The 15,640-nt window shown below is 42.8% G+C and overlaps 1 protein-coding gene across 2 annotated transcripts in view; it reads right to left on the reverse strand.

Annotated features, from left to right (window-relative positions):
* The window catches only part of Raf1 (Raf-1 proto-oncogene, serine/threonine kinase), a 59,471-nt gene extending 44,412 nt beyond the window's left edge, over positions 1–15,059 (reverse strand). The window contains exon 1 of one of the 2 annotated variants that reach the window (XM_052174602.1): positions 14,677–15,059. The gene's annotated coding sequence lies outside the window, so the exon portion shown is untranslated. Of the gene's footprint in view, positions 1–14,130; positions 14,254–14,676 lie in introns of those variants that run through there. The other variant, XM_052174603.1, reaches the window with a different exon arrangement.
* Between the last annotated feature and the right edge of the window lie 581 nt (positions 15,060–15,640).

Raw genomic sequence — 15,640 nt, forward strand, 5'->3', positions numbered from 1 at the left:
TCCATAGGCACTCACAGGCATGTGGTACAAAAGACTCACACAAACACATACACATAATAAATCAATCTTTTGTAAAAATATAAGTAAACAAAGTTGGGCACAGTGGTATAGTTAATCCCAGTATTGGGAAGTAAAGGGACAACACAAGGATCAGGAGTTGATTCTTTTCCACATAGTGAATTTGAGGTCTACCTGAGTATCTCAACTTAAAAGGTGGGGGAGGGGAGGGAATAATTTAGAAAACGAACTATTAAAGGTCCTGGGAGGATCTTGTTGGTTTTCTTTTGAGTTATTACATGATGCTAGAAAATATAAGAAAGCAAGTTCATACGCAAGGTGCAAGATTAACTAAGAAGTGTAATGTGCTTCAAACACCTTCAAGAGAAATAAATCTAGGGAGACTGTAATTACTAAAATGTAACTACCAGAACTTACAGTATTGTTTTAAGTAGTTTGAGTCCTGAGACTTATGGTAAATGGTTCACATTAGAGACTGACAGAAGGCATTCAAGCCCAGCAAGGCTATTGCACACCGCCTACAGAGGAGAGCCTCCCTGAAGCACACACAACCTTTCTTTTTTTTTTTTATTATTATCTTCTTCATTTACATTGCCAATGGTAAAACCTTTCCCAATTTCCCCCTCCCAAAAGTCCCCCTCCCCAAAGATTCCCTACCCCTCCTCCCACCCCCTGCCTCCATGTATATGCCCCTCTACCCAACACACTCCCACCTCCCTACCCCCCACCCCCCTACTCCGTCCGTTTCCCTTTGTTGGGGCTTCTATTGAGCCTTTACCTGACCAAAGACCACTCCTCCCACTGATGCCCAACAAAGCATTCCTCTGCCACATTTTTGGCTGGAACCATGTGTACCCCTTGGTTGATGGTTCAGTCCCTGGGAGTCTTGGGTTGTCTGGGTGTCCGAAGTCATTTTTCTTCCCATGGGGCTGTAAACTAGCAACCAACTATTGGACTGGGCTTGGGGTCCCCAACAGAGGATCTGAAGGATGGTCTGGAGGAACACACAACCTTTCTTATGGGTGCTTTTGAATAGCTCCTCTCCTAAAAAGTCAGAGCAAATTCCTTTTCACTGCCGTAAAAATAACTAATGCTAATGACCCTGACTAATCCCAGAGGCTTTTCCAGAATTAAATCTACAGGAACCAAAAGTTTAAATGTTTCTGCTGAAGGAGTCCAAGGCAGGCAGGTGGTACATAGCCTTAAACCCAGCAATCGAGAAGCAGGGGGGTCTGCGAGTCGGAGGCTATGGTCTACATAGAACTGCAGACCAGCCAGGGCAACAAAGTGATAGTCCATCAAAAAAAGAAAGGGGGCGGGGTTCAAAAGCAACTGCAAGGCTTGACGTGAGCTTCATTCTGAGCTGTTCCTTGACTCTGCTTAGGAGAAGCAGTCAAATCTTATTAAGTGTCCTTCCTAAGTAAGGACACTTCTACAAGCACTAAATATTGTATATACGAGGCCATTTCTAAACTTCCTCCAAAAATGCCTCAGCAAATGAGTCATTACATTCACACTAAGAAACCCACCCAGGTCTTAGTACCAGGATGGAGAGGACAGCACTCCAGAGGAAGGCAATCAGAAGCCCAAAGTCATACTCAGCTGAAGTTCTAGGTATGCCTGGATACATGAGACTAAGGTCTTGTGTTTTTCTTCAAATATTTTTTCATTTAAAAGCATGAAACTGAAAGGGGATAGGTTCTACATAGTAAGTTATATGCAAACCTGAGCTATACTATGAGATCACATCTTAAAAAATAAAGTTGAGGATAGGTGGGTAGAGAGATAGCTCAGCAGTTAAGAGTTACTACTCTTCCAAAGGACCCAAGGTCAATTCCTAGCACCCACATCTGTCACTTACAAGCACCTATTGTTCTAGGAAGTCCAACATTTTTCTTCTGATCACCCGTATGTATTATACAGTAACACAGGTACCCTCACTCACATGAATGAAAAATAAATAAGTTCTTAGCAAGCAGAGCTGAAGCAGACCAGGAAAAAAAAAAGAAAGAAAGGAAAGAAAGGGAAGGGGAAGGGGAAGGGGAAGAAGGGGAAGGGGAAGGGAAAGGGGAAGGAAAGGAAAGAAAAGAAAAGAAAAATAAATACATTTTTAATACAAAGAAACAAGGCTGGTGAGATGGCTCAACTGGTAAAGGTGGCTGCCACCAACCTGACAACCTGAATTCTATCTCCAGCACCCACTTGGTGGAAATGACTGAAAGTTGTCTTTTGACTTCTCTGTACATACTACAGCATTCATGCATGCACGCACGCACATAATACATAAGTAAAATCCACTTTATAAAAATAAAGCAAGCTAGGGAAAAAAAAAGGTGGCACAAAGGCACAGTACTTGCCCAAGCCAGTTCAATCCCTGGCACGAGGAAGAAAGGGAGAGACAGAAAGGATAGAAATAAAGGCAGAGAGAATAGAGAGAAAGGACACAAGGCGGAAGGATGAGTATAAGGCCTGCCTGTTTGGGCAACAGAATAAGTTCAAGGCTGGCCTGGAAATCTTCTAAATAATTTTGTTTTATATTTTTATTTTATGGGTACGAGTGTTTCACCTGCATGTATGTATGTGTACCATCTGTGTGCAGTGTCTGCAGGGGCCAAAAAGGTACCACATCTCCTGTAACTGAACTCAGACAGTGTGTGCCATCATGTAGATGCTGGGAACCAAATCCAGATCTTCTGTAAGAGCAGTGAGTGCTCTTAACTACTGAGCCAACTTCCAGTCCCTGACCTGAGCTCAATTCCCAGCAACCACATGGTGGCTCACAACCATCTGTAATGAGATCAGATGTCCTCTTCTGGAGTGTCTAAAGACAGCTACAGTGTACTTACATATAATAAATAAATAAATCTTTAAAAAAAAAAAAACCAACTAAAACCCCTAGTCTCTGAGAATACAACAATACACTATGTGGTCAGTGTTAACTGTAGAAAGTCTTCATCAATAAAGAGAAACTCAGAATTGCAGAAATCAGTTTATTTAGTTCTCTCCGTTATCTCACAGTACTGTTAGAATGAATCAAGCATGGGTGGCATGTGGCTTTAATCCCAGCAGAGGCAGCCAGATCTCTGATTCAAGACCAGACTGATCTATGGTTAAGTTACAGACCAGCCAGAACTGCATAGTGAGACCCTGCTTCAAATCACCACCATCATCAGCATCATCATCAAGTATTTTTATCTCTTCTTTAGATGAAGAAAAAGTAAAATTTTGGACTAGGAAATAACTCCATGGTCAAGACCTTGCCTAGCATGGATAAGGCCTGAAGTTTAATTATCTACAGCTGAAAAAGAATACAAAAAAGTTAGCCAGGCGGTGGTGGCGCACGCCTTTAATCCCAGCGCTTGGGAGGCAGAGGCAGAGGCAGAGGCAGAGGCAGAGGCAGAGGCAGAGGCAGAGGCAGAGGCAGAGGCAGAAGCAGGCAGATTTCTGAATTCGAGGCCTGCCTGGTCTACGGAGTGAGTTCCAGGACAGTCAGGGCTACAAAAAAACAAAACAAAACAAAACAAAACAAAACAAAACAAAAACAAAAACAAAACAAAAACAAAAAAAAGTTAAAAAGAGCAGATAAAAACTTAAAGAGTTAAAAAAAACAAATAGGTGAAATCAGTACTGTGCACAATGAATATATAGAAAAAAATCAGGTCCTCGGGCTTTACATTACAGATCTACTGTAATACTGAATTAAATTATATAAATTGTATATAAATCTGGACTTGAGGTAATTATTATGTAATGATGCTAGTATTATACTACTTCGAAGTAATTTATAAATGATGTGTAGGATGTGTGAAAGAACAAACTACAGACTACATATCATTAGCAATTTGTAATTCTCTTAGCAGTCATACTCTGAAGCTTTTCTAATTGGTCCTTCCTTCTTAGCCATTAAATGAAAGATACATTAAAATCATGAACGTCTGTTTATTCAGCTAACAATCTGCAAATATACTGAAGACACTAAAATTTCTACTAAGTCATTGTGTACATTCTTTTTTATCTTCATTACCAAAAAAAAAAATTCCCCATAGGTGGTAATAAATGTAGGTTGGGTAAAATAAATCCCCTTGTAATTACAACACTGATGAACTACAAACCATGACTAGTTCTAAAGGTTAGTCAAAACAAAGCAATTCCTCCTTGTGGGCAAACTAGGCACCATCCTAAAGTTACAACTGTGCTATAATGTTACATGCTGTGGCCAGTTTCTCCTCGGCTTGAAAGCAGAAGACAAAATAAGGTAATAAGAGCTAAGTGTACTTCTGGCAGGATACTTGTGTTGCTTCTCTTCTGCTTGGCATGTACATTCTCTTCTAATGTCACTCACCATGCTGTGCCCCACAACCCAAGAGCTGGAAAATAAGCTCAGGGTGAGTGCCCTACGACTGAGCTACATGCCCAGCTCTTGCAGTTAAGACAGGGCCTGATTGTCTAGCCCAGGCTGGCCTTGAAGTACCAATCCTCCCTCCTTCACTTCCATTGCTGGGATTCCAGTACAACCATCTATGCAGCCTGACATGTTTCTTAGTCTTTTACGATTACAGAGAAAGCAAACTGTTAGCATAAGCTACCAAGTGATACGGCCGTTGTTCTTTGTTATAGAAGCAATGATGGCTCTATTAATCAGAAATGTAAGTTGCTCTTCTACCTCCTGAGTAGATTTCCTGAGTTTGCTACCTAACAATGTTACCTATTCAAAAAAAGCTCCACATTCTGAAATAAGGGCTGATCAATTAATTATGCGCCTATAAACCACCTGCTCACATTACTTGGAGAATTCTGTATATCCTCTGTATCAATTATACAGCATCGTGCCTATTCCTGATGGCAGATTATCTCCAAATTATTTTAATTATTTTTATATGTATGGTGTTTTGCCTGAATCTATGTCTATGCACCCATGAAAGCCAGAGAAAGCATTGGATTCCCCTGGGAGTAGAGTTATGGTTGTGAGACACCGGGTGGGTGCTGGGAGTCAAACCTCATCCTATGGAAGAGTATTCTCTAACTGTTGAGCCATCTCTCTGCTTCTCAAAATTTTTAAAAGGCTCTTTGGGAGCTGAAGAGCTGGTTCGGTGGTTACGATCAGTTGCTGCTGCTCTTGTAGAGGACTAGAGCTTAGCCCCAGCACCCCTGTTAGGTAGCTCACCACCACTTGAAACTCTAGCTCCAGAGGATCAAATGTCCTCGAGGCGCCCACCAGCACCTGCACTGACAACCTACACAGAGACACATAATTTTAAAATAATGAACACTGCTGGGCAGTGGTGGCACACACCTTTAATCCCAGCACTCAGGAGTGCAAGCAGACCTCTTAAGTTCAAGGCCTGCCTGGTCTACAGAATGATTTCCAGGACAGACAGGGCAACACAGAGAGACCCTGTCTCAAAATAAATAAATACATAAATAGGAAGATAGGTAGGTAGATGAGTAAGTAAATATTTTAAAGACCCCTTAGAATAATTCTAGACACTCCATCTAGACACACTGTCGAAACCTATGAAGGAGATCAATGCGCTTCTAAACTACCTATAACCAACTTTCAAAATACTTCTCTGCCACAATTTGTCACCTCATCAAAAATCTTTTCATTTCCTAGCAAATGAGGAATAATTTAGATAATAAAAATGATTAAGTATCAAAAAATAAATAAATAAGTCAGGCAAGCCAGAAGAGGTGGAGCTCTTTGGGCTCAAGCCAGTCTGGTCTACAAAATAAGTTCCAGGCCCAGGAGAGGGAGAAGGAGGGAGGAGGGGAGGACAGGGGAGGGGAGGGGGAGGAAGAGGAAGACAGACAGACAGATAGACAGAAACAAAGGGGCTGGAGAAATATCTTAGGGGTTAAGAACATTGCTGTTCTTTCAGAGGACCTGGGTTCAACTCCTAGCACCAACATGGCAGCTCACAGCTGTCTGTAACTCCAGTTCAGACACCCAGTTCAAGAACTGTAACTCAGTTCTTGACACCCTCTTCTGGCCTCTGTGGGCACCAGACACACTTGTGATGCACAGGCATACACGCACACAAACACTCATACACGTAAAACACAACAATTACATATTTAAAAAGAATACTATAAGAGATAAATCCTCCCACTCTGGCCCCAAATTAAACTGTCAATACTAGGAGGCTGAAGCAGGAAAATCTTGAATTTAAGGCCTACCTGTGTTATACAGCCAGAAACTTGCTCCAAAAATTAAAAAAAAAAAAAAAAAAAACAAGCCTAAATAGAGTTGGAGCAAAAGGTTCTGGCCAAGAGCACACCCTGCTTCTCTGAAGGATCTGAGCTCAATTCCCAACACCCACAGTTCATAACCACCTGTAACCCCAGCTCCAGGGGGATCCAACACCTCTAGCCTCTACAGGCACCTGAACTCACATGAATACAACTAAAAATAAAAAATGGTTTTTAATGGAGCCTAACTAAATAAAATAAAAAAAAAAAAATCTTCTGGACCTGAACACCTACGAAGCATTAACTCTAGTAATTAGTTTGAAAATACCAATGCAATTGAGCATACAACATTCTGGGTGGAGGGGGCTTACAAAGTTTCTGCTGAGCAGACATGAGCTGTTCTGATTCTCATCTCATCCCAGCTAGAGAACAGCAATGGTCTAGTTTGCACAAGGCTTATGCTACAGTTTCTCAACCAGTCCAAAAGGGCAGTCTCATGCACTGCAAGGTGGTCGGTATGTGTCAATATTTTGAGTTTCCTCATCAACTCTTTCTCAATTTCTGGCCACAAACTGGTGACTTCATCAGATGACTAGCCAACACAGGCTTACATAAAGAAATGGACCAGTCTACCCTTCTAAATGTTAGCAAGCATTAGCTACCCAAGAATCAGAAGCAGATTTTGTTGTTCTTTAGTGTAACTGAGTTTAAAATGCAAACTGAGTATGAGCTAGTTCAGAAACATTTCCACAGTAAAAGATGCCTGGGACCAATTTCATTTTTAACTCTCATCACAAAATGAGTTTTTTCATTATCCTCTTTGAATCTTTTGAACTGTTCTGGTTAGCCGCTGGCTGGCTGGCTGGTTGGCTGGCTGGTTAGTTGACTCATCTTGAGTTTCACTGTGTAGGTCGGGCTGGTCTTGAACTTGTGATCCTTCTATCTCAGAGACTGACTGCTGAGACTGTCAACGGTACAGACCAAACTCTGGCTTTCTTTGAACTGTTTTTAAACTCAGCTGTTCTTTTCATCTCCAAATCAGTAATTGCTTCTTCATTTAGGTAGTAACTAATAATTTTTAGATGAGCAATCATTTACAAAGTCAAGCATTTGCCAATACATACCAAAATGTACAAGGTGCAAAGTCTGACGCCCACAATAAGAAGCTAAAATGACTAAGTCTGGGGAGAAGGGGAGCAGCAAAAGCCACTGTTATCTCACTCAGGCTCACCAGATGGAAACACTAATGACTTCATTTCACATTAAAATCAGACATTTTTGTGGCAAACCTTACATACACAGCAAGTAGTTTTAAAAATCAGTCTTTTGCAGAATGGTAATGCACACCTTCAGTCCCAGCACCCAGGAGGCAAAGGCAGGTGGATCTCTGAGTTCAAAGTCAGTCTGTTCTACACTGCAAGATTTGAGCCAGCAAGGGATACAAAGTGAGCTCCTATTTATAAATAGGTGAATAAGTGAATGAATGAAAAATTAACCCTTCTCAGACCAGCAAGACAGATCCACAGGTAATGGAACTTGTTGCCAAGCCTGACTACCCAAGTTCAATCCCCAGTTTCAACATCATAAAATGAGAAAACTGACTCCTGAAAGTTGTCCTATACAATAATAATTTTTATGAAATTGTTTAGCCTTTCTCATGCAAATGCTATTATATTACACCTGTAATCCCAGAACTTAGAAAGCTAAGTCAAGAGGAACATGAGCTCAAAAAATGAGAGTCTGAAGTCAGCCTGGGCTACTTAGCCAGAACTTTATATCAATATAAAGGAAAAAGGAAGCAACTGTGATGGCTTGGATATGAAGTGTGCGTCCATGTCTGCTGAAAGACTCTTACAGTGAGGTTTACTTTACAGCTAGTGGTGTTCTCTTGGGAAAGTCTGAAAACTTTAGGGACCAACGGCAGGTTGTTAGGGGCTATAACTTGTCCCCAGGCCTCTTTTTCTGCTTCCTGTTTACCATGAGGCAAGTAGCCTCCACCACATGTTCCTACCACCATGATATTCTTCCTCATCACAGAGCACATAATCAACAGAACTATGATGTAAAACATGGGAAATCCCAGCACTCCAAAGATGAAGGCCAAATGATCAGTTCAAGATCATCTCAGCTACAGAGTTGCAGGACAACTTGAACTACAAAAGATCTTTTCTCAAAAAATCCACATATAATCTCAGTGTTGGTGATAAACGCAGTTTGATCCTGAGAACCCACTTGGTAGGAAAATATACTCCTGCAAATTGTCCTCTGACCTTCACCAGGTACACATGTATACACACACACACACACACACAGAGAGAGAGAGAGAGAGAGAGAGAGAGAGAGAGAACAAACTATAAAACAAGTAGTATCAGATGTTGGCATTTCAATTCATTCTCAAACAGCCTGGTCCCTCAGCCTCACAAATATCAATAAATAAACATAAAGAAGAAATCAGTCATTGGGGTATATTATCAAACAAGATGACTCACAAATGACTATACAGTAAAGGTCATAAAGCAAAAGGTCAGGAGCAAGAACAAGCAGTATGTTCGCTCGGCGAAGCTCCTCCACCAGACAAATCCTTCACAGGAACAACTTGCACTCATCACCCTGTACCATTCACAATGAGTGCTTGCATCTACTTGTACTTTTAAAAACAGCTTTTAAGGCTGGCAAGTGGTTCAGTGGTTAAAGGTGCTTGCCTGATGATCTGGATTCAATTTCTAGGAAAGAATAGAGTGCGTCCTCTGACCTTCATTCGTGTGCTGGGCAGATGGGTAAGTAATTAAGAGTATTTGCTATTCTTGCAGAAGATCTGAGTCAGTTCCAGCATTTGTGTCAGGTGTGTAACTCAGCTCCAGGGAATCCAGAGCCTCTCACATTCCTTAGGCTTCTGCACTCACATGCATGTACCCCAATAGGCACATGCATGCACATAACTAAATCTTAAAATAATAATAACTTTTCATAAACAAACACCTGTAATCCTAGCATATGAGAGGCTGAAACAGGATTAGAGCAAGGCTAGACTTGGCTATATAATGAATTCAAAGCCAGTGTAGACTACATGAAACCCTATCTCAAGAATTTAGAAATTAAGTAGCTAAAGAGATGGCTCCATTTCTTGCTCTTACAGAGGACCCAGATTCAATTGCCAGCACCTACATGGTAGGATGATTCTGTGTATGCATCCATCCATCCATAACTCCAGTTCCAGGGAACCTGACAGACATATGCAGGATGCACATACATGCATGCACATAGAACGTTCATATATGCAAAGTAAATAAATTAAATTAAAAATCACCTTTAAACCTGGGGCAGGAGGTTCTGGACTTGATACTTAGCACCACATTAACTGGATGTGAGGGCTCATGTCTATAATCCCACCAACTGAGAGGTAGAGGCAGGAAAATTAGAAGTTCAAGGCCATTCTGGGAAGCATAGCAAGTTCATGACCAACTATATAAAGGAATGAAGGTTTAAAGGAGAATACTGGAACAGGAAGGGTTAAACTGGGGTAGGAACAGGAAGTAGGGTACAGGAGGGAGCATAAGAAGTACCTTTCAAAAGAGTCTTATGGAAACCTAGCACTATAAAAAATTCCACCGGGCAGTGGTGGCACACACCTGTAATCCCAGCACTTAGGAGGCAGAGGCAGGCAGATTTCTGAGTTCGAGGTCAGCCTGGTCTACAGAGTGTGCTCCAGGACAGTCAGGGGTATACAGAGAAACCCTATCTGGGGGGTGGGGGGGGGGGTTGAAGAAAGGCAAACAGACTGGCAGTGTTAATGGCAATGTTTGCCTGGTCCACTTAAAGCCCTAGGTTTAATTCCCAGAACTGTACCCATAAAAACAGAAAATAAAAACTCAAACATCATGTGTCATTACAGAGTCAAAGAAAAATCAGAGAGAACTTTTACTTCATAGTAGGATGGAAGGAAATAAAGAGGGAAGAACTTGACTCAACCAGAGTTAAGTCAAAGTGCTTATTCTTGCTACTGGTTGACAATAAATTAGAAACTAGTTAGACAAAGGAAGATGAAGCAGGGCATCGTCACCATATCTTTAATCCCAGCACTTGGGAGGCAGAAGCAGGTGATCTCTGTGTGTTCAGGCCAGCCTTGTCTACATTGTATGAAAGTTCTAGGACAGCCAGAACCACAAAGAGACCCTGTCTCAGACAGAGACAGAGAGACAGAGAAACAGAGGACGGTGACTCTACACAACACAGACCACACCCCTTCGCTGAAGGAATGTGCCATATAAGAAAGAGTTCGCTTAAAACATTCTCATTGCTTTCCCTTCCTTAACCAAAAATGTAAACATAGCTAAATCACGAGGGTTTGCAAATTCTAAAATAGCTCTTTTAGAATTGTTAATCACCGCCCAGCTAAATCCTTTAGAACCTGGTCTAAAAATAAAACTGTGTCAAGTGTTCTTCAAGATATACTATGTACACTGACTGAAATGCAATGCCAATTAACACACTGAGCAATTAAAAAAAAAAAAACCTTCAAATAGCCTGCACCGAGCTAAATAAATAACAAAGAAATACCATCCACAAGAAATTTCCTTCAGTTAAACTGAGATTCTCAGAACAATTTCAGAACTCAAGCATTTGAAATCACTAAGTGTTGCAGCACACACCTGTAATCCCAAATCTCAGGATAACGGAAACAGAAGCATCACAAATTTGAGGCTAGCCTTGTCTACATAGATTTATTTAATACAAGTATACATTTTTGTATTTTATGTGTCTAGGTGTTTGGCCTGCATATACACACACACACACATATACACATATATGTATGTATGTATGTATGTATGTATGTATGTATATGTATCGTGTGGTTCCTTGTGTCCACGACGCACAAGAGGGTGCCAGATCTTCTGGAACTGGAGGTACATTACAGACAGTTGTAAACCCCCATGTGGGTGCTTAGTCACCCAAACCCAGGTCCTCTGCAAAGCCAACAATGCTCTTAACTGCTGAGCCATCTCTCCAGCCCTGAGAATATGTACTTAAAAACAACAAGTGGACTGGAACAATGGCTCATCAATTGAGAGTACTTACTGCTTTTGCAGAAAATCTGGTTCATTTTCCAGAACCCACACAGCTCACAGCTACCTGTAATTCCAACTCTAGAGGATCTGATGCCCTCTTCAGACCTCCACTAACACTGCAGACATTGCTGTGCATACACTCAGGCACTCAAACATACACACATGTACATAAAAGTTAAAAAAAAATTGAATATATAACATAAAATAAAATAAAAGCAATCACCACAACAAAAACCACTAAGGGGCTATAGAGATGGCTCAGCAGTTAAAAGACCATCTTGCAAAAGATCTGGGTTCAGTTTCCAGTATCCACTCAATGCTAGCTCACAACTGTCTGTAACTCAGTTCCAGACGATGATGCCCATTTCTAACCTCCAAGGCACCAGGCACATATGTGGTTCACAGACATATATGCAAGCAAAATATCCATACATGCATAATTAAAATTTTAAAAAAACTAAAATTAAATCACCGAGAGCTACATAAATAATCCTGGGAGCAAAGAAGTAACAGAATGCCTCAGACACTACAAAATTTAAGTGCCAATTTTAATGAGTAATTAAAGACTTTTTACTCAACTTTGAAGGCCAAAATAAAACAATCTGACATTACTATCCTAGGATTACAGACAAGAGTTTAGACCTACCCCATATCAGTAGAATCTTGATGTAAATATTTAGTGTATATTTTGAACCTGATGACAATTAGCAAGGTTTTTGATATGTGTACACATATCAAAAACAAAAACAAAACAAAACAAAAAACCCCTCAACATCCGCCTAAAGAATATACACTTTTAATCCTAACAGTTGGGAAGCAGAGGCAGGGGGATCTCCATGAGTTCCAGGTCATCCAAGGACTATACAATGAGATCCAGCCCCTACCCCACCCCCCAAAAAAAAAACAAGAAAAAAAGAAGGAAACCCCAACGTTTCTGATTTTTCAAGAGTGGGAGACCCTGATTTTTTATGGTCTTCTTACAACTTTAGAAAAGTAACACAACAAAATTTTAAGTTGAAGCTTGATTTTTATGTTTCACCTCACAGTTAGATTTGTTCACTGTCTTGCAGAGACAATATTTAAATTATGATCTACAAGTCAACATTAAGGTATGCTGTTTAGTTAACAAGCTCCCCCCAAGATCAGGATTATTACTAGTAAGCCTAACAAGCAAACCAAAGCATTCTTTCATGGTTTCAGGTAGCAGGTGAGTAACAAAGTTTTGTCTGAATTTTAACATTAAATAATCAAACATTCACTAACAGACTTTCTAAAAGAGCAATCTGAAGTTAGTCATTATATTTCTATTAAAAATATTTAGTGATTCTGCAATTATTAAATTTAACTTCCAAAAACTGTCAAGTAGTTTAATCATCAGAGAACCGACTTGAAGCCAAAAGCAGCTGGGTTCAGAGCACTTGTAATGCAGTATCATTGTTAATTTTTGTATACTTTTTGTCATAAGTAAAAGGTTCTCAGTCTTTTTACTACTGGGCCAAATCCCTTAAACTGCATTCAAAAGCCTTTCAGCCAAGCCTCTACTTCACAAACATACAAGGTTCTTTCAACTATTGACAAGACCGTAACAAAGCAGGCCGATCCCACTTCAGGGCACAAGCACAGCCTTGCAGACCTAAAGATAAGCCTTCAGAACAGAAACATCAGCAGGTTTACTTTTCCAAGTACCCAGTCTCAAGCTAGGTCAAATGTTGCTGCTGGATTTTAAACGGCTTACTTAGCCCTTGAAGTGATAAGAGTAAAAACAAATCAAAGAACCTCAGTGTTTTTCAGTGGTTCACAACACCAAAGATTTGGAAACTGCCCCTGATGTCTATTTACTTCTACATAGCCACTTCAGCATAAGCTTTTATCAAAGGAGCTATTTTAGAAGAATAATGTTCACAGGGCTGGAGACTTAACAAATCTGCAACCTGGGGGCTCAGTCCAAAGAAAAGAGTCTATCTACTACATAAACAGGGTTAATTAAAAATACTTTCATGCCACACTTTTTCGGGTGCTTTCTATAATCTGCCAATTTCTGTATGTTTGAGGAATGTGTTTTACGTGGTCAGCAGCGATTTAAAACTCAAGAGTTAGTAAAGAATACTACCGTTTATGAAGTATGTTTTTGTAGGCAGATATAACCTTAGAAATAGCTGCAAGGGTATCTCCAAATAAGCACTAAACATTTTCTATCAATTACCAAAACTGGTTAGCAAGACTTAACAAGGTAAATTTTGTTCACTACCATAGCGAGAGGGGGGCAAAGCAGCAAACTGCAAGAACTAAACATTTGCAACCTGAAGTTAATAACTAGTTCACCACTATCCATCACACAGACCCTTCACAAGCAATCAATTTTCCTTTTAGACCTGACGTCTGCCTTCCTGCATTTAGTAGCTGCTCCCCCAAATCATCCCAACTCCCGCAGGCTATGCCTCTGTGCTTTGGTGCCAGCTGTTCCCTTCGCTGACAATGTCCTCCCCTCTGCCTCACCTGGCGGAACAGTCCTCCTTCAAACTCCGCGCAGAAGCAAGCAAGGAACCTCGGGGATTCTCTGCTCTGCACCTAACTGTTCTAAGTCCCAAGAACACTTGGGAAAGCAAGCCTTATCGCCGCTCATTGTTTTCACGCCCCGGGAGCTCAATCTCCACAGACCCCACAGGACGCAATGCAGGCATCCTCCAGACGTGCCCTGAATACATTTCCCACTTCTATACACAGATCTGACCCATTCCCCAGGTCCCGGCTACGTCTCAACCGTAGAGAAGAGATCCGACAGTCCCTCCTAACAAAGAATGAAAATCAGAGGCACACCCTGGGCCCTGGAGAGAGAACAATGAATGAACACAGCCACCTCGCCTCCCATGGTGTCCCAATTCTGCATCCATCCACCGGCTCTGCAGAGCCTGGGAGGCTGTCGCTTCACACAAAAGGCAGCCGGGCTCCCGATCTCGAGCATCTCAGGCCTCCCATTTGGAAGCCCCGAGCGAGGTCACACGCCTCTGTGATGGGGCACTGACCGGTTTCTCGCTGCCTTCCCCGATTCCTCTCGTCTTCCCTAAAAGGGTGTCACTTAAGCGAAGCAGCCCGAGAGGAGGTGCAAGGCCGGGCTCCCCCCACTTCTGCAGCCCGAGAGAAAAAGAACGAGCCCATCCCAGTGACAACACAGACACTGGGCAGCTCTGGGAGGATTTTTCCCCCATTGCCAAAATAAGAGGAATGCTCGTTGGGCACCGGAGAGGCGCTGGCACGTTTCCGAGAAACACTAGGAAATCTGAGCAGGGGTGTGGAAACTGGCTCGCCGGCCATGACACCCGGCCCGCGCCCGGCCCGCCACCAGGATAACAGCGGCCTGGCCGACCCTGCGCCCCGTGGCCGCACCGTCAGCCTTGCGGCCTACCTGAGGGAGCCGGGCAGCGCCGGGTCCCGTCGTGCAGCGACAGCGGTGGTTGAGAGAACCGGTTGCGGTCACATTCGGCGTGTCCCCAGCCCGGGGGACGGGGCCCCGGGAAGGCCCCGCATCGCTGCACTAGCGCCCCGCGCCTCAGGGCACGCGCCCCAAAGCTCGGCTAGTTGGCCTCTCTGAGGGCCTGCGGAGAACAGCAGAGAAGCCTTCCCGCCTCAAGCTCGCTCGGTTCTAACTCCCGCCATCCAAGATGGCGGCACAAGCACCCGCGACGAAGACGCTCTCAGGCTGCAGCGGCGAGCTAGCTCTGCACTCGACACTCGTCTTCACGACCTGCGGCGCTGCGGGCTCACTGCCTCTGCGCGAGCTCCTGGGCTCGGCTGTCCGCTTAAAACTTGGCTCGGGGATCTATCGCTCCGGCCTGGAATCTGGGCCCGCCCCGGAGGCGTGGCTTCACGCGGCGGCCGCCATTTCGGGGCTAAATCTGTAGTAGCACCGTGAGTGTCTCTGGTCGGACGCCTGCGGTAGCGGGCTGCAGCCGCGGTCTGGCCACCCGTGAGGCCCTCATAGGACTAGACGCGCATGATGACACACGACCCAGGACCCAGCTTTGGTGCTTCCTCTCCTGAGTTGACATCCATGGAGAATGGCGGCCTACGGGTTTTGTGGGAAAGCCATCATACTATATTAAACCTCAGGTTCCTCTTTTGTAAATCGAGGGTTCACTGTAGCACACCAGATTAGCCAAAAACTAAAAATATGGTGTCGCACACCTGTAATCCCAGCGCTTAGAAAGTGAAGGCAAGAGGTTCACGGTCATGCTGAGCTGCATGAGACCCTGTCTCAGAAAAAAATTAATAATAAGTTAAAATCGATTCTGCAATATGGCCCACGGTAAACTGAAGCCTGCTGTTCACCTTCGTACAGCTCCAGTGGAATAGATACCTGGAGGGCAATG

This window comes from Apodemus sylvaticus, chromosome 2, assembly GCF_947179515.1.
Source record: "Apodemus sylvaticus chromosome 2, mApoSyl1.1, whole genome shotgun sequence".
Taxonomy (NCBI): Eukaryota; Metazoa; Chordata; class Mammalia; order Rodentia; family Muridae; genus Apodemus; species Apodemus sylvaticus.